The sequence below is a fragment of the Sus scrofa genome, chromosome X, assembly GCF_000003025.6.
Source record: "Sus scrofa isolate TJ Tabasco breed Duroc chromosome X, Sscrofa11.1, whole genome shotgun sequence".
Taxonomy (NCBI): Eukaryota; Metazoa; Chordata; class Mammalia; order Artiodactyla; family Suidae; genus Sus; species Sus scrofa.
In genome coordinates, this window is record NC_010461.5 from 65,567,568 (window position 1) to 65,587,560 (window position 19,993).

The window sequence follows — 19,993 nt, forward strand, 5'->3', positions numbered from 1 at the left end:
ACTCATCTATGACAAAGGAGGCAAGAGTATACAATGGACAAAGGACAGCCTGTTCAATAAGTCTGCTTGGAAAACTGGACAGCCACATGGCAAAGAATGAAAGTACAACACTCCCTAACACCATACACAAAAATAAACTCCAAATGGATTAAAGACCTAGATAGAAGACCAGACACTTTAAAACTCTTAGAGGAAAACAGAGGCTAAACACTCTCTGACAGAAATGACAGCGACATCTTCTCAGATCCACCTCTTAGAGTATTGACAATAAAAACAAAAATAACAAAAATAAACAAATGGCACCTAATCAAACTTCAAAGTTTCTGCACAGCCAAGGAAACCATAAACAACACAAAAAGACAACCCACAGAATGGGAGAAAATCTTTGCAAGTGAATCCACTGACAAGGGATTAATCTCCAAAATTTACAAATACATTCTGCAGCTCCATACCAAAAAACAAACAAACAAACAAACAAACAACCCCATCAAAAAATGGGCAGAAGATCTAAACAGACAGTTCTCCAAAGAAGGCATACAGATGGCCAGAAAACACATGAAAAGATGTTCAACATCACTCCTCATTAGAGACATGCAAATCAAAACCACTCTGAGGTACCACCTTACCCCAGCCAGAATGGCCATCATTAAAAAGTCTACAAACAAGAAGTGCTGGAGAGGGAGTGGAGAAAAAGGAACCCTAGTACACTGTTGGTGGGATTGTAAATTGGTGCAACCACTGTGGAAAGCAGTGTGGAGATTCCTCAGAAAACTAAAAATAGAATTACCGTTTGACTCAGCAATCCCACTCCTGGGAATCTATCCAGAGAAATCCATGACTCGCAAAGACACATGTACTCTCTGATGTTCATTACAGCACTATTTTCAATAGCCAAGACATGGAAACAACCTAAATAAATGTGCCTTGACAAAGGAGTGGATCAAGAAGTTGTGGTGCATATACACAATGGAATATTACTCAGCCATTAAAAGGAGTGGAATATCAGAATTTTTAGCAACATGGATGGACCTGGAAATTATGCTAAGTGAAGTCAGCCATACAATGAGACACCAACATCAAATGCTTTCACTGACATGTGGCATCTGAAAAAGGACAGACTGAACTTCTTTGCAGAACAGATGCTGACTCACAGACATTGAAAAACTTATGGTCTCCAGAGGAGACATTTTGGTGGGTGGGGGGATGTGCCTGGGTTGTGAGGTGGAAATACTGTGAAATTGGACTGTGATGATCATTATACAACTATATATGTGATAAATTAATTTGAGTAATTAAAAAAATCCACATGAAGACATATTATTATGAAAATGACAAAAGTTAAAGATAAGGAGAGGATTCTAAAGGCGTGCAAGAGAAAAATATATAGTTGATTATAAGGGAACTCCAATAAGGCTATCAGCTTATTTCTGTGCAGACACAATACAGGCCAGATGAGAGTGACAATATACATTCACAGTTCTAAAAGGGAAAAAAAATTGCAGACTAAAATACTCTACCCAGCAAGAATATCATTTAAAATAGGAGTAATGAAGAATTTCTTCTACAAACAAAACCTAAAAGATTACATGTATACTAAACACATTCTAAAGGAAATACTTAAATAGTCCCTCTAAATATGAAAGAAGTAAGAATATATAAGATTGAGGAAATCACAATTGGAAAGTAATCACTTAAATAAGCTTGTATAGAGATCTAATAGTAAAAAAAAAAGAAACTAATGTAAAAGTGGTGATAAAAACAGGGAGTAGCAAAAGAATAAATCTGAAGATGTTATAAAAAGGAGATAAAACTCATAAAATGTAAGAAAGAAGTAAGAAAATCTAGAGTCTATCCTTTTAAGAATGTGTTTAAGCCTATATGACTATCAGGCTAAAGCAAGCAGATATAGCAAGGAGTTAACATACTTGAAAAATAGGGCAACCACAAAATTAAACCTAACAATACATTCACAAAATCTAAAAATAAGAGAAACAGGCATAAAATAGTATGAAATTGTCCAACAAAAAGAGAAAGGAAAAAAGGAGAAACATAGAATCAACTAGAAAACAAGGTTTAAAAATCAATAAATACATATTTATCAATAAGTACCTTAAATGTAAATGGATTGAATCAAAAGACATAGAATGGTGGAATGGATCAGAAAAATAAGGAGCCTACAATATGCTGCCTACAAGTGACTTACCTTGGGGTAAAGGACACAGATTAATTGAAAGTGAGAGGATGGAAAAATATATTTCATGCAAATGGAAAAGACAGGAAAGCAGGATTTGCTATACTCATATCAGGCAAAATAGACTCTAAGAAAAGGTCATAAATAAAGACAAAGAATGACACTATTTAATGATAAAAAGATCCATTCAAGAAGAGGATATTACACTTGTTAATATATACGCCCCTAATATAGGAGCACCCAAATAAAGCAAATACTAACAGACATAAAAGGAGAAATTGATGGGAATACAAAAATAATAGGAGAATATAACACCCCACTCACATCAATGGACAGATCCTCTTGACAGAAAATCACTAAGACAACAGAGATCCTAAATGACACAATTGAAAGCTTAGACTTAATTGACATTTCCAGGACATTACATGCAAACAAATCAGAATAAATATTCTTTCAAGAGCTCATGGAACATTCTCAAGGACTGACCACATACTCAGGCAAAAAGCTAACCTCAACAAATTTAAGAGTATAGAAATTATTTCAAGTATCTTCTCTGACCACAATGGCATGAAACTAGAAAGCAACCACAGGAATAGAAATGAGAAAAAAAATGACTACATGGAGACTAAATAACATAGAACTAAGAAACCAAAAGGTCAATGAGGAAATCAAAAGGGAAATTAAAAAACCTTGAAACAAATGATAATGAAAATGCAAACATTCAAAATCTATGGCATGCTGCAAAAGCAGTTCTTAGAGAAATTTTGTAGCAACACAGTCCTTCCTCAAAAAAGAAGAAAAATCTCAAACCAACATCTTAAACTACCACCTAAAAGAATTAGAAAAATAAGAACAAAATAACCTAAAGTCAGCAGAAGTAAGGAAATCATAAAGATCAGAGAGGAAATCAATAAAATAGAGATTCAAAGAACAATTGGAAAAATCAATAAAACCAAAAGAAGTTTTTATGTAAGGGTTAAAAAAAATTGACAAAACTCTGGCCAGGCTTACCAAGAAGAACTTAAACAAAATAAGAAATGAAAAAAGGAGAAATCTCAACAGATACTTCAGAAATACAAAAAAAAAAAATGAGATGCCATGACATTTTATATAGATAATCTTAAAAAATCCACAGAAAAACTTGTTGAACTGATCAACTAATTCAGCAAATAGCAGGATACTTCTACCATGACTACTACTATTACTATTACTACTACTACTACTACTGTCAGCATCAGGATACTATTAGTTGCATTTCTGTATACTAATAATGAAATATTAGAAAAGGAATATAAAAATGCAATAGCTTTCAAAATCACACTCCCCCAAAAGTTAATTACCTAGGAATCAACCTGACCAAGGATTAATCAAAGAAATTAAAGAGAATTGAAAGAAATGGAAAAATGTTCGATACTACCCAAGGCAATCTACAGATTTAATGCAAACCCTATTAAATTACCTATGACATTTTTCACAGAACTGGAAAAATATACAAAATTCATATGGAATATTAAGAGACCTGGAATTTTCAAAGCAATTGGGGTTGGGGGAAAGAAGGAGGCATAATTCTCCTAGATTTCAGAAAAATTACAAAGCTACAGTAATCAAAACAGTGTGATACTGGTACTAAAACAGAAATACAGACCAATGGAACAGAATAGAGAACCCAGAAATAACCCCTTCACATATGGTCAATTAATCTTTGACAAAGGAAACAAGAATATAAAATGGGAAAAAAATAGTCTCTTCAGAAAGTGGCACTGGGAAAATTGGACAGCTGCATGTAAATCAATGAAACAAAACACACAATCACATAGTGTACAAAAATAAACTCAAATGGCTTTAAGACTTAAACATAAGACAAGGTGCCATAAAATCCTAGAAGAGAAGATAGCCAAAACATTCTCTGACATCAACTATACAAATATTTTCTTAGGTCAGTCTCCCGAAGCAATAGAAACAAACACAAAAATAAACCAATGGGACTTAATCAAACTTACAAACTTTCACACAGCAAAGGAAATCATAAAAACAAAAAGACAATCTGTGGAATGGGATAAAATTTTGTAAATGATGCAAATGACAAGGGCTTAATGTCCTTTACATAGAAACAATTCATACAATTCAGCAGCAATGAAACAAACAATGGAATTGAAAAATGGGCAGAAGACCTGCATAGACATTTCTCCAAATAAGACATACAGATGGCAAACAGGCACATGTAAAAGTGCTCAACATAACTAATTATTAGAGAAATGACGATCAAAACTACAATGAGGTAGTCAGAACGGCTATTATTAACAAGTCTACAAATAAATGCTGGAGAGCATATGGAGAAAAGAGAGCCCTCCTACAAAATTGGTAGGAACATAAATTGGTACAAACACTATGGAAAACAATATGGAGGCACCTCTCAAAACTAAGTATAGACGTACCATTTTACATAGCAATCATACTCCTGGGCATATATCCATACAACATTTTAATTCAAAAAGATATATGGGCCCTTAGTTTCATAGAAGCATTATTCACGATAGCCAAGACATGGAAACAAACTAAATGTCCAATGATAGATGAGTAAATTAAGAAGGTGTGGCACATATATACACAATAAAATACTACTCAGGTATAAACAGGAAAAAAAAACAATGTCATTTGAAGCAAGATGAATGGAACTAGAGATTGTCATACTAAGTAAAATAAGTCAGAAAGTGAAAGAGAAATACCACATGATATCACTTATATGTTGAATGTAATATATGGCACAAATGAATTTATCTACAGAAAAGAAACAAACTCTTGTTCATGAGGAACATGGTTTCCAAGTTGGAGGGGGAGGTAGTGGGATAGACTGGGAGTTTGCGGTTAGTAGATGCAAAGTATTGCATTTGGAATGGATAAGCAAGGAGATCCTGCTGTATAGCACAGGAAGCTATATCCAATCACTTGTGATGGGACATATTAAAGGATAATGTGAGAAAAATTGCATATATGTATATATAAAACTGGGTCATTTTGCAGTATAGCAGAAATTGACAGAACATTGTAAATCACTGTAATTTTAATAATTTTTTAAAAAATTATTTACATAGTTTCTTGAAAATGGAGGTGTGAAAATTCTCATTTTCAAAAGGGAGAACTAAACCTCTTATTTTTAATTTGCATGATTCTATATAATATGAATACTAAAAATATTAAGTATAATTATCACTCATTTATTCTTATAAGTATAAAATAAAAGCTCCCATTTGCCAAGCATCCACTATTTGCAAAGGGCCAGAAAATACTATGTAAATATGATTCAATTTACTCCTTAAAACCTGATAGTGCTGTTATTATCCTCATCAAACAGGGAAAAAAATGCTGTGTAAGTGTTCTACTTGGCTTACCAGAATTCAAACTGCCACAAAATTGAAAAGCTAGATTTATGAAAGTAGGATTTTCTGGTTCCAAAGTTCTTACAGTTTCTTCTACACAATAACACTCAGTGAGGTTAGAAGTAAAATTTTCAACGTCTGTCTTGATACTGAGAATAGCCTGTTGACTTAGGCAATTGCTCACTAGAGGTAGAACTGGAGCTTGCCTGAATTAGGGTTAAGTGTTCCCTAGGAAGGTTAGAGGGCTGTGTGAAAGGAAGACAAGAAGATTATTATTCAATCAAGCAATTTGCACAAATAAACTCCAGTTGAATTATAATAATACTCAAAGCAGGGAGGTCTTCTCCATGAATTAATTCAGGAAGAAAATACCAATTGCAAAGAAAGCAACTAAAGACCCTTTATAATGTATAATTAGGAGAAAGGTAAGACTCCTTATCTTGAATCCTAAAAAATGACCACAAGACCTGGTCTGGTAGGTCTTTATTTTAAAGGTAGCATATATTATTTTATCCTATTATAAAAACTTTTTTGTTTAACTCAGAATACTTGAAAATTTCAAAAATCACTCTAAATATATTATTTAAACACAACTCCTGTGAATACTGTCAAGTGTGTCCTTCCAAAAGATTTTGTTATTTTTAATAAGCAATAATACACATTTTTGAAAAAAATTTCCATGGAAGATCACAAATCCCTATGTGTTTGGGAAGGCAGTGTTACATAATTAATACTGTGCCTCCCCTGCCTATTTGGCCCAGTGACTCTCAGCCTTTGTCTATTATAATAAAAAATTACTCCTCATGAAGTGACTGACCCACTAAAGCTTGTCTTTTTGATAGACCTCTTCAGCATTGCCTAGGAACTTAGACAATTAGAACATCAGAATATATTTCTTAATTTAATTTTTTAAAATTATTTCCCCAATACAATTTTTTTCCTACTGTACAGCATGGTGACCCAGTAACACATACATGTACACATTCTATTTTCTCACATTATCATGCTCCATCATAACTGACTAGATATAGTTCCCAGTGCTACACAGCAGGATCTCATTGCTAATCCATTCCAAAGGCAATAATCTGCATCTATTAACACCAAGCTCCCCAACCACCCCACTCCCTTCCCCTCCCCCTTGGCAATCAGAAGTCTATTCTCCAAGTCCATGATATTCTTTTCTGTGGAAAGGTTCATTTCTTCCCTATATTAGATTACAGATATAAGTGATATCATATGGAATATGTCTTTCTCTTTCTGACTTACTTCACTCAGAATGAGAGTCTCTAGTTCCATCCATATTGCTCCAAATGGCATCTTTTTGTTATTTTTTATGGCTGAGTAGTATTCCATTGTGTATATATACCACTTCTTCCTAATCCAATCATCTGTCGATGGACTTTTGGGTTGATTCCATTTCTTGGTGATTGTGAACAGTGCTGTAATGAACATGCGGGTGCATGTGTATTTTTCAAGGAAAGTTTTGTCCAGCCATATGCCCAAGAGTGGGATTGATGGGTCATATGGTAGTTCTATGTATAGATTTCTAAGGTACCTCCATACTGATCTCCATAGTGGCTATACCAGCTTACATTACAACCAACAGTGCAGGATGGTTCCCTTTTCTCCACACCCCCTCCAGCACTTGTTATTTGTGGACTTGTTAATGATGGCCACTCTGCCTGGTGTGAGGTGGTATCTCATGGTAATTTTGATTTGCATTTCCCTAATAATCAGTGATGTTGAGCATTTTTTTCTGTGCTTATTGGCCATCTGTATATTTTCTTTAATCTTTGCAGATAGCATTATTAGTTTTATTGTAAAGTTGTTGAGTTTTTTCAGAAGTGAAATAAAGTCAGGATTTGAACTACATCAATTTAACTACCAAGCCTTGACTCTGTTATATTTTCCCATATTAATTTAAATCAGTTGTGCAATAATTTGCTACTAAAATCCTTCTTATTATATATTTTACCCCATAGACCCCTCATACTGAAATATTTTGCTTACCAACAAATTTGCATTCATTTCTCAATTAAGACATAACTCCAGGTTCATTGAATTCTAGTAAAAAGTCAAATTAAAATGATAATTTTAATTTGGACTTTATCAAATCATATTAACTCAACCTAGATATGGGTTGATAAACCCCGTGGACTTTATCAACCCTAGATATGATATATTAATTGGGCTATTTGAGAAATTGGAAAAAATAGATTATGAAACCTAAATTATAATCACCTTTAATAACTCTCATTTGGGCATAATTTTTGTGATGTTCTAAGACTATTTTCATATACAATACTTGTTGAAATTAATAGAACGAAGAGGTTCCATAACTTGCTCAAGGTCATACAGCTAGTGAAACTAGGAATTAAATTACTTCTCTTTGCAAACAATTTTTGCTATGTTATATTTTTACCTTGTAATGGTCACAGGAGAGCCAGTGATCAAATTCACACTAAATTATAGTGCTCCTGAGTTTTCAGTGCCTACCAAGTTAATAGAGGACTTCCTCAGATGATAGGCATAACTTTAAGTGCAACACTTTGTAGAATCAACCTTTTAAACTAGGGCCTTTAGTGGAATTAGCAGAAAGACTTTGCCTTATAGGCAATACCAAGAGTAGTTAGGTAACTGAGAGGTAGAATGAAGAAGGCAGAGCATAAAGGAAAGAGAAGATAGTTTTTTTAGTCTGATATTTCATATTATTATGATAGCTGTCATTAAGAATAAAATCAGCATCTCCTTTAATACTTGAAATTACATTTAAATGGATAGATTCTAAAGCTTGTAATTTGTACTGAAATGATGACTCTGTAATTGAATATGCTATAAATGTAAATCTCATTGATACATTGAGGTGAACACATGAAATAGTCATTAAATAGTGCAGAATTCTTACCAATTTGTGAGTCTGAGTAGCCATATGTGAGTCCAATCAGTTTTCCTTTTCTACTTTTTTGTAATGATAAAAATATTAACCAGGGTATATTGCTAATGACAATTTTTATATTATGCTATTACTGTGACAATGTGATCCATATATATGTACACACAAACATAAACATATATAAAATAGTTATAGGTGATTTGAGGTATTTTTGACATTGCTTATCCTCACCATTGTTCTTATAAGGACATATATAATTAATTCCATATACTGGGGAGAAAAATTAAATAGTTACATGGATTCTGATTAGAAACAGCAAAAAAAAAACCCTAATAATTATTAGTGATTCTTCTAGGAGACAGAATTAGCAATTGCCAAAGACCACAATAGATTAGCAATAGACATAATTGTATAAGGGAGAGATAGAAAAGTGAAAATACTGTGACAAACAGCACTATTTAGAGTCTCCAGGCAATCCTGGACAGCAAGGATTTCTTCTAGTCATGTGATAATTTACCTAGTGTAAATTTGCCTGTGTATACTTTAGCAAATGTAGAATTGGTTTTTGTACATGTACATGGTTATTTACAAACTTTTAATTATTTGAATTTCACATTCAAGAATTTTGTAATATCTGTATGTCATCATCATTTTTATTTACTTAACATTTAAGAAAATCTCAAATCATTTCATGAAAATAAGTTTTACTTTTATTGATAATAAGATGTCTAGATGAAACACTACAGTGAAACTTGTTCATCATACACAGTATAATTCTTTAGAATTCAAGGAACTCATAAATTCCTAAAGCATGATACAACTTAGTGTATAATAATTTGTATGTCAGAGTGACATGTTACTGCAGATTTTCAACAAATTAGAGAATGGACTCACTCATTCAATTACCCTCAAGAATTTCAAACACAGCCTCTGTGAATGTATCAAACTCCCCCATGTATCTGAAACAGATACCATAAATTCTACAAATTCTGATAAACCTGCTTCTTACTTAACAAGCTCCATTTTGTCAGATCTAAATAACAAATTAGAAGGGGAGGTGCAGCAGATTAGAGGAAAGCATGGTAAAGCAAGGGAAGCAATGACTGACCTGCTGATGTCATGATAAGTGACAAAAAAAAAGAAAAGAACTATCTTCCTACATTTTCTAGTAAAGAATACCCATAAAGGTGGTAACATTAAATAATAAAAACATTCAATTACATTTAGTGTGATTTGTGACAGCAAATAAATATGGAATTAAAAAAATCTATCCAAAATTTTCAAATACAAATAAGAATTGCTTGTAGAGAACACTTCAGTTATCTGTAGTAGTTACATATACAGAACATTGCATTTGTAACATGTCCAGGGAAATGAATTGTCATTATACTTTTTGAAAGAGAAAGAGAGTGTCTCTAAATTTCTGATTATTTGTGATTCATTATAGTGCCCATAGATATAGTCAATGCATATTTTGACTTATATTTCTAAAATCATATATTTTAAATCAGTAGTTAAAGTGCAAATCCTGAGAACCTTCCATGTCACAGAATTATAAACTACTACATTCTAATGAGCAGTAAATTGTGGGTCATTGTTGATTCAAAAGAGATAGAGGTTTTGGCTCAGGCTAGCCTTACAAGAAATAGATAATCATAGAATCAAATAGTCAAATGTCATGATTGTGAGATATCATTGCCCTAATATTAAGAGCTACTTCTTATCAGACAGAAAAATACAAACCTGTCATAAAATGGAAGGAGGAAGAAAGAGATATAAAATTTCTCATATAAGCTGAATTTTAGTTGTTCTTAAAAAAACTTAAAGAAACCTCTAGCAAGACTGATAAATAAGTAAAAAAAATACAAATCACCAATGTCAAGATTAAAACAATTGACACAATTGTGATTTTATAGCAATTAAAATGATAATAAACACCACAAGGAATATTACACAAATAGGTTTGACAATTTAGAAGAAATAGAATATATATATCCTAGAAAATAAAAAATTGCTAAAATTCAATTAAGGTAATATGAATGGCCCATAATATTAAGTAAATTCAGTTTATAACTAACAAGATTTAATAAAATAATATTCAGCACACTTGGCCTTACTGGAAAACTATGTCAAATATTTAAAGAAGAATTAATGTCAGAGTTTTCTGGTGGCCTGGTGGTTAAGGACTTGGCATTGTCACTGCTGTGGCTCAGGTTTCTACTGTGGGTTGGATTCAAACCTGGCCTGGGAACTTCTACATGCCATGGGTGTGGTCAAAAAAATAAAGGACAATTTTCTGTATCCAATCTGTTGTAAAAAATAGAAAAGAAAGATAACTTTCAAAATCACTTCATGAGGTCAATATTACCCTGATGCTAAATACAAACAAAAACAGTACAAAAAAGAAAATTAAGACCAATGTTTCTCATAAAGTTAAACACAAAGTCCTCTGCAAATATTAGAATGTTAAATTCAGTGATGCATAAAAGTTATACACCATGTAAAAGTGAGTTTTTTCCAGGTGTGCATATTGGCTCAATATTTGCAAATCAGTCAATTCCACCAACCATAAAAAGACACTGAAGAAAATCCCTAAGATCATATAAATTGATAGAGAAAAAACATCTGATAAAACACAACACCCTTTGATGTTTAAGAATAAAAGTATTCAGAATAGAAGGGAACTTCCTAAAACTAATAAAGACCACCTATGAGAAAATTACAGGTAATATTATACTTAATGGTGGAAAATGGTGTTCTTTGCACTTAAGATTGAGAGCAGGTTGAGAATGTCTAAACTCACCAATTCTGTGTAACATAGTATTAAAAGTCCTACTGATTGGGATAAAGACATAACTATCTATCTAAATGACTAAATAAATCAAGTAAATAGAGATTGAAAAAGAAGGAATAAAACTCCCCATTTGCAAATGATATAACCATATACCTATGTTGAAAATCCCAACTTACCAATAACTACTTTAAATAAATGAGTTAAACAAATTTTCAGAATATAAAATTAACACAAAAAATCAACTGTATTTTATATACTAACAATTAACATAAGAAAACTGACTTTAAAAGATATTTAAAATAACTCTAAAAATATGAAATACTTAAATATAAACTTAGCAAAATATGTACAGGTTCTGTATGCTAAATATAACAAAATGAAAGACCTAAATAAACAGGCATATCATATTATGGTTTCAAAAACTTAATTTGCAAAATACATCAATTCTCAACTTGATATAAATGTTTAATAAAATTCCTATCAAAACCAGCAAAGATTTTTTGATGTAGACAAGACTCTTCTAAAATGTATAAGGATGATTGGATTAGGAAGATGTGGTATATATACACAATGGAATACTACTCAGCCATAAAAAATAACAAAACGATGCCATTTGGAGCAACATGGATGGAACTAGAGACTCTCATCCTGAGTGAAGTAAGTCAGAAAGAGAAAGACATATTCCATATGATATCACTTATATCTGGCATCTAATATACAGCACAAATGAACCGCTCCACAGAAAAGAATATCATGGACTTGGAGAATAGACTTCTGATTGCCAAGGGGGAGGGGAAGGGAGTGGGGTGGTTGGGGAGCTTGGTGTTAATAGATGCAGATTATTGCCTTTGGAATGGATTAGCAATGAGATCCTGCTGTGTAGCACTGGGAACTATATCTAGTCAGTTATGATGGAGCATGATAATGTGAGAAAAAAGAATGTATACTTGTATGTGTAACTGGGTCACCATGCTGTACAATAGAAAAAAAAAATAATGTATTGGGGAAATAAAAAAAAATTAAAATAAAAAATAAAATGTATAAGGGGGAGTTCCCGTCGTGGCGCAGTGGTTAACGAATCCGACTAGGAACCATGAGGTTGCGGGTTTGGTCCCTGCCCTTGCTCAGTGGGTTAAGGATCTGGCATTGCCGTGAGCTGTGGTGTAGGTTGCAGACGCGGCTCGGATCCCGCGTTGCTGTGGCTCTGGCGTAGGCCGGTGCTACAGCTCCGATTCGACCCCTAGCCTGGGAACCTCCATATGCCGCGGGAGCGGCCCAAGAAATAGCAACAACAACAACAACAACAACAAAAGACAAAAAGACAAAAGACAAAAAAAAAAAAAAATGTATAAGGGAAATCCTTAGAATAGCTAAATAATATTAGAAGAATACATTGGGAGAAATCATTCTACCCAATAGTAAATCCTTCAATATAGCTATATTAATCAACTTCTATGATATTGGTGAAGGAATAAACATGTAAACCAGAAGAACATAGTAGAGGACCCAGAAATAAATCCATACAAATACAGTCAACTGATTTTTTTTATAAAGGTTCAAAAACAACTCATTAAAAGAAGGATAGACTTTTCATTAAATGCAGCTGAAACAATTCACTATTCACAGGAAAAAATGAATTAACAAACACATCTTGACCTAAATTACATATCTTTACAAAAATGAACTCTAAGTGAATCATAGCCTTAAGTGTAAAATGCAAAATTAAAAGTTTTAGAAAAAACAGGAGAAAATTTTCTATGTCTAGGAAAAAAAATCTTGTACTTAATACTAAACATATGTTCCATGACATGAAAATTTGACACATTGTAACTTTATGATTCTAAAAAAAAAATTGCTCTGCAAAAGACCCCATGAAGAAGATAAAAAGGCAATATACAAACAGAGAAAATACTTGCAAACCAAATGTCCAACATAGGATGAGTATCTAGAAAATATAAATACCTCTCAAAATTCAACAGTATAAAAATAAACAATCCAATTATTAAATAGGTAAAAGTCATAAATAGATATTCCACCCAAGAACATGTCACAAAGACCAAAAATATGTTGCACCTCAACTTGGTTAGGAGAAAGTATGTTAGGTGTACCCTAGCTTCTTACTGTAAAATATCGTTTTCTAAAAACATGAATATAGCATCAAGTATATCAATTTTGGACCACTTTCAAGAAAACCTAAAATAATTTAAGATTATTTCACTTGAGGTAGGTCGCCTAGAACTAAGGAGGGCTTTAGAGTGAGGCATGAGTGTTTTTCTCAAAAGTCACTTTTACCTGAAAAAATATATATAAATATCTGTAGAATAAAGTATTGGACCAGTAATGACAAAGCTGCAATGTTAAAATAGAAGGAAAAAAAATTCCTCAGGGTAAAAAAGAAAATTATGCATTCCAGAGTCCATCCATGGTGGATATAGTAAACCTCCATCATATTATGTAAAGAAATTAGAGTTACTTTGTAAAAATAAAATTATTTACTGCTAGTAAATGAATATCTAGCATTTTAAATATGGGTATTATATTTTAAAACAGAGTCACTTGATAATTGTATATTGATTTATGGTTTTCAAGTAAATTAAGACTATGAAAAACTTAGCTTGAGGTCATAGCTCCAGATATTACTGTTTACCTGGTAGTGATTCATGTGAATTATAGGAATAATATCAAAGAAGAAAAATTAGCCTATAGAAGGTAACTTCATACACACTAATCTAAAAATGTGATGGCAAAAGGCATACTGTCATATGCTGTTATATTAAATAAAAATATAAATTGTATAGCATTTTACTTTAGCTAAAATTCCCACAACATAGTCAAATACGGCCAAATGTATAATAGACCCAATACATCATTATACATTAGAAGATACTGTTAAACTGATTTTGTATGATACAGGGAGGTTTTAAAAGAAACTATCTACTCAGATGTGAACCAGATGAAATCTCTAAGCTTTAATTTCAATGTCGCATGTCCTTGTGTTTCACATTGAACTCAAAGAACTTATCTACCAACAAAAGAATTCTAAACCTTGAATGGGACTATTGAAGTAAGTGCTTCAAATGGGTTAGAGCTCTTGCATCCAAAATGCCTAAGCCCCTCAGCCTGGACAGATGGACACCTGGACAGCAACTTTTGTGAGGAAATCTCTTCACTAATAATTAACAGAAAATACTGCAATCAAGTCAGGAAACTTCTCACAGCTCCAGTGTCACTGAAAGGGCACTGTGGCACTCTTTGCCTTGTAGACTAATGAAAAGGGAATTTGAAGGTTATGAGATCTTCGCTATCTTAAGTGGATCTTGTATTGTTTGGTTTACAAAAGCAGTTTTATTAGCTTTTTCTCCCTGTCATTTCTGGCTAAATTTGCATGATCGAATTAGAATAGTAGGAAAGCACTACATTTAAAGGACTTTTGTGGTGAAGATGCTTGCTAAATTCTTTGATTCTCTCAATAGTTTAAACATGAGAAAAAACCTTTTTGTCTATTAATAGCTTTGTTGATGGATATGTCCAGTCTCAGGAATTTCTGAGGCAGGTTTAGTATGAACAAAATTGTGAACAGAAAACTTTTGTTTTTGGTAACTTCCATCTCACCTTTCAATGACCCATCTTGCCTTTTCCCAACTCTGCCTCACACTTAAAAGACTAAAGAACTCAGACCCTTCTAGCTGCCTTCCAGTAGCCCAGGCTTTTTTAGGACCCACTCTCCTAAGATTTCTTTCTTAATAAAAAAGTTTCATTGTGGGCTTTTCACTCCTTAATTGTTTCCAAAAATTCATTTGTCTGTTGTCACTTCCTGCTCTAATCTTTACTAGCTGATTTAGTAAATTCTTATGACTATTATTTGGAATCATATTAGGTAGCATGTTAAAATACTATATTTAAACAAGGCACTAATAGAGGTCAAATATTTTATTTATTTTTATTTATTTTTATTTAATTTTTATTTTATATTGAAATATTTTATATTGATTTACAATGTCATGTTAGTTTCAAGTGTACAGCAAAGTGATTCTGTTATACATATATTTATTCTATTTCAGATTTTTCCCATATAGGTTATTACAGAATATCAAGTAAAGTTCTCTGTGCCATACAGTAGGTCCCTTGTTGATTATCTATTTTACATATAGTAGCATGTATATATTAGTTCTAAGCTACAAATGTATTCACCCCCAATTTTTCCCCTTTGGTAACCATAACTTAGTTTTCAAAGTCTGTAAGCCTATTTTGAAAATAAGCTCATGTGTATCAATTTTTTTAGATTCCATATGTTAAGTGATATATGATATTTGTCTTTTTCTGTCTGACTTACTTCATTTAGTCTGATAATCTCTAGGTCCATCTCTGTTGCTCCAAATGGCATTATTTTATTATTTTCATGGCTGAATAATATTCCATATATATATACCAAATCCCCTTTATCCATTCATCTGTGCATTGACATATAGATGGCTTTCATGTCTTGGTTATTGAAAATAATTCTGCAATGAATATTGGAGTGCATATATAATTTGGAATATGGTTTCCTCCAGTTATACGCCCAGGAGTGGTATTGTTGAATTATATGGTAGCACCATTTTTAGTTTTTCAAGGCATCTCCACCATACTGTTATTCATAGTGGCCTTACAATTTACATTGCCACAAACAGTGTGAGAATGTTCATTTTTCTCCACACTTTCACTAGTATTTGTTATTTTAGATGTTTTGATAATGGTCATTCTGAATGGTATGAAGTGATATTTCATTGTAGTTTTTATTTGCATTTCTCCAATAATTAATGATGTTGAGCATCTTTTCATGTTCATTTTGGCCATCTGTGTCTTCTTGGAGAAGTGTCTATTTAGATCTGCCCATTTTTTTGATTGGGTTGTTTGTTTTTTTGATAATGAACTGCATGAGCTATTTATATATTTTGGAGATTAATCCCTAGTAGGTCACTTTACAAAAATTTTCTCCATTCCATGGGTTGTCTTTTTGTTTAGTTTAATTAGTCCCATTTATTTATTTTTTCTCTTTAATTTTACTTGTATATTGTTGACTTAAAACTTGTGTTAATTTCAGGCAAATAGCAAAGTAAATCTGTTATACATTTACATATATATATATATATATATATATATATATATATATATTCCTTTTAAGATTCAGGAGCTTAGTGTACCATTGCTCTCCAAAATAATAATTTTACTAACAAAATTACTTACAAATAATTTAAAATATCTGGATATTATCTTTGTGGCACACCATCAATAGAGAAATATTTTATTCAAAAAATATAGTAGTGATGCTCATGAAAATTCCAGGAATCTTGACAATACTTTCATAAGAGAGGAAACATGAATATTTGAAAAAAAATTTCAGAATAAACCTTTTACACCTTTGGAAATTAACCAAAATTTGTGACAATTGACAGATTGCTTATTGAAGGAAAAGAGCTAAGTCTTGGTTAAGAACAGAAAGATTTTTGGTATTTAACTTTTTCTATTAACATGCCCTACTCCTCAGATCCATGGTAGCCTTAAAAACCAACAGCTCATAATTCTCCTGAAAACCAGTAACCTAGATGTCACTGAAGGGGACATAAAGGAGATGAAGAAATTTTTATGTTCTTCTTTGAGAAAATACTAATTGTTTGACTTACCTAGGTTTTCTCTAAAGGACCCCACTCACAAGGTTTGTGTTTATTTGACTTGACCATGAATTCAGCCAGGTCATTCTTCAGGGATGTTTGTTCAAAACTTTTTATGGCAGTTACTTAACATTACAATTTTCCAAGGCAGTAGACAAGTGTTAAGACAAACAGTAGGCTTATCAATGAACTTAAACTATGGTGTGAGATTTCCACAGGGAAATAAAGCTTCAACCTACCTGGCTATATAGAAAGCCACATGCATATGTATATTTGTGTGTGCTTAGAGTTATGTGCAAGTCAGGTTTACGTACATGTAGAGCAAAAACCTGAGGAAGCCTTAAGCTCTCAACTCTCATTTTTCTTGAGTCTATGAACAAGCAGGAAAGAAAGGCTAAGGCCATGTTTTCAACTGACTGGCTAAATGTTGAAGCAATGACATAACACATGCACAGAGACAAACACAGACACAGCCATTGCAAATTAGGATGCTATTGATATCAGTCTCCAATAAGTAGCTTGCCACTAAGATAACTGACCAGAGACTACTTTAGTATTCTTATATGAAAAAGAAAACAGACTTTACACAATTAACAGAAGTAACAAAACAAAACAACAGCAAAAAGCAACAAAAATAAACCTGAGTCATATAAGAATTTGATTTCCTGAGTGAGCACATTCTATTATTTATAAAATCAATTTTTCAATTTAAAAATGATAGATACACAAAAGGTAAGAAGGATATATATACATACATACATATATATATATATATACATACATACATATACATATATATACACATACATACATACATATATATACATACATACATACATACATATATATATATATATATACACATACATATATATATAAATTTCCAAGGAAGCTCATGCATTATACATACTACCTACTAAGCAAAGGTTATATCAAAAATTTTGAATGTTTTAAAAGACACAAAAGAAACTATACCCAGACTACTCAAAAAAAAAAAAAAAAACTGGAGCAATGTCTCACCAAACAGGAAACATAAAAAAATAGAACATATAAAAATAACTAAATGGAAATTATGAAAATGAAAAGATTCATAGCATAAGTAAAATGTTCATTAGAGAACCTCAATAACAAATTAGAGCAGGTAAAAGAAATAACCAGTGAATGTGAGGAGGGGTGAATTGAGATTATCCAGTCTGAAGAACAGAAACAACAGCAAGAAAACAGAATGAAACATAAACAGAATCTCAGAGGCCTGTGGGACACCATCACATTTATCAACACATGCATAATGAGAGACCCATAAGGAGAGAAAATAAATAAATACATAGAAAAAAATTCTTTAAGAAATAATAGCATGAAGACCCACAAATTTGAGGTAAAATATTCATATGCATATTTAAATAATTGAATAAACTTGAAGTAGGATAAAGTAAAAGATAGCAACATCTACATAGATAATATACAACTTTTGAATGTCAAAACAAAGAATCTTGAAAGCAGCACTAGAAAAGTAATTAATCATATATGAGTTTCTTGTTAAATTCACAACTGACTCTCATTAGAAATAAACAAGGCAAAAGGCAGTGAAAATTAAAATGAGGAAAGAAAAAAGACAGCCCTTCAAAAAATATTTATGTTGCAAAATGATATTTTGAAGAAAATTAAGACATTCACAAAAAACAAAAATAGATACTTCATCACTAGGAGAAATTTTAAACAAGAAATACTTAATGTAGCCATTTGGAATGAAAATATATGTTACTAGACACTTACATGAATCCACTTGAAGACATAAAAAGCATGAATAAAATTTAGACCATAGCTAAATATAAAGGATAGCATCAACATAGTTTTTGTTTGTATTATTATTTCTTCTACGTAACTTATAAGATAATGCATAAAGCAATAATATTTAATCTGTGCTATTGGTCACACAATGTATAAACAAAGTGTATAATAATAACACAAACAGAGAAATTAATAAAGCTATACAGTAAAAAAATATTTTTGTATATGTTTGAGTTTAAGTTGTTATTCATTAAAATAGATTGTTATAAGGGAAGATGTTAAAATCCAAAACAAGTCATAAAGAATAACTCAAAAACCATGGTTAAAAATTACAAGTGAGGGGTTCCCATTGTGGTGCAGTGGAAACGAATCCAATTAGTATCCATGAGGATGCGGGTTCCATCTCTCCAGCCTCACTCAGTGGGTCAGTGAGCTGGTGTTTCATGAGCTGTGGTATAGGTCACAGATCCCATGTTGCTGTGGCTGTGGCATAGGCAAGGAGCTATATCTCCAATTCGACCCCCAGGTGCAGCCCTAAAATGAAAAAAAAAAAATACAAGTGAATTAATACAGTGTACTACAAAAATATCAATTAACATGGAAGAAGGGGTAATGGAGAACCAGATGAACAAAAGATAAAATACGTACAGAAAATATTTAAAATAGTAGACATAAACTTTAACTTATTTTGAATTACAATAAATTTAAAGGAATTAAAAATCCAAACTTAAAGACAGAAATTGGCAACAAAAATTATAGGAAAAAAGATATACAATATACTATATAAAAGAGACAAAGATACAAATAGAATTGATGTAAGCGGCTGTCAGGGGGTTAATTGCATCCCTTCAAAAGTTTATATGTTAAAGTTCTAGTCCCCAATACCTCGAAATGTAACCATATATGAAGAAATATTTTTAAAAAAGTAATCACATTAAAACCATGTCATTTGAATTGGTCCTAATTTCATATGGCTGGTGTCATTATAAGATGAGTAAATTTGGATACAGAGGCAGAAGGAGGATACAGGAAAATACATTTATCCACAAGCCAAAGAGAGAGGCTGACACATATCCTTCCCTCATGTCCTTTAGAAGCAACCAACACTGATTCCCAAATAAATATATTTCTGTTGTTTAAGCCACCTGGTCTGTGATATTTTGTTATGGAAGTCATAGAAAATAACACATCTAACAGCAGAATTCTTGAATACTCAAGGCCAAATCTTTCAGAATTGAAGGGAGGATAGATGATTCAAAAATAATAGTTGGAGACAAAAATATCTCACTTTCATCAGTG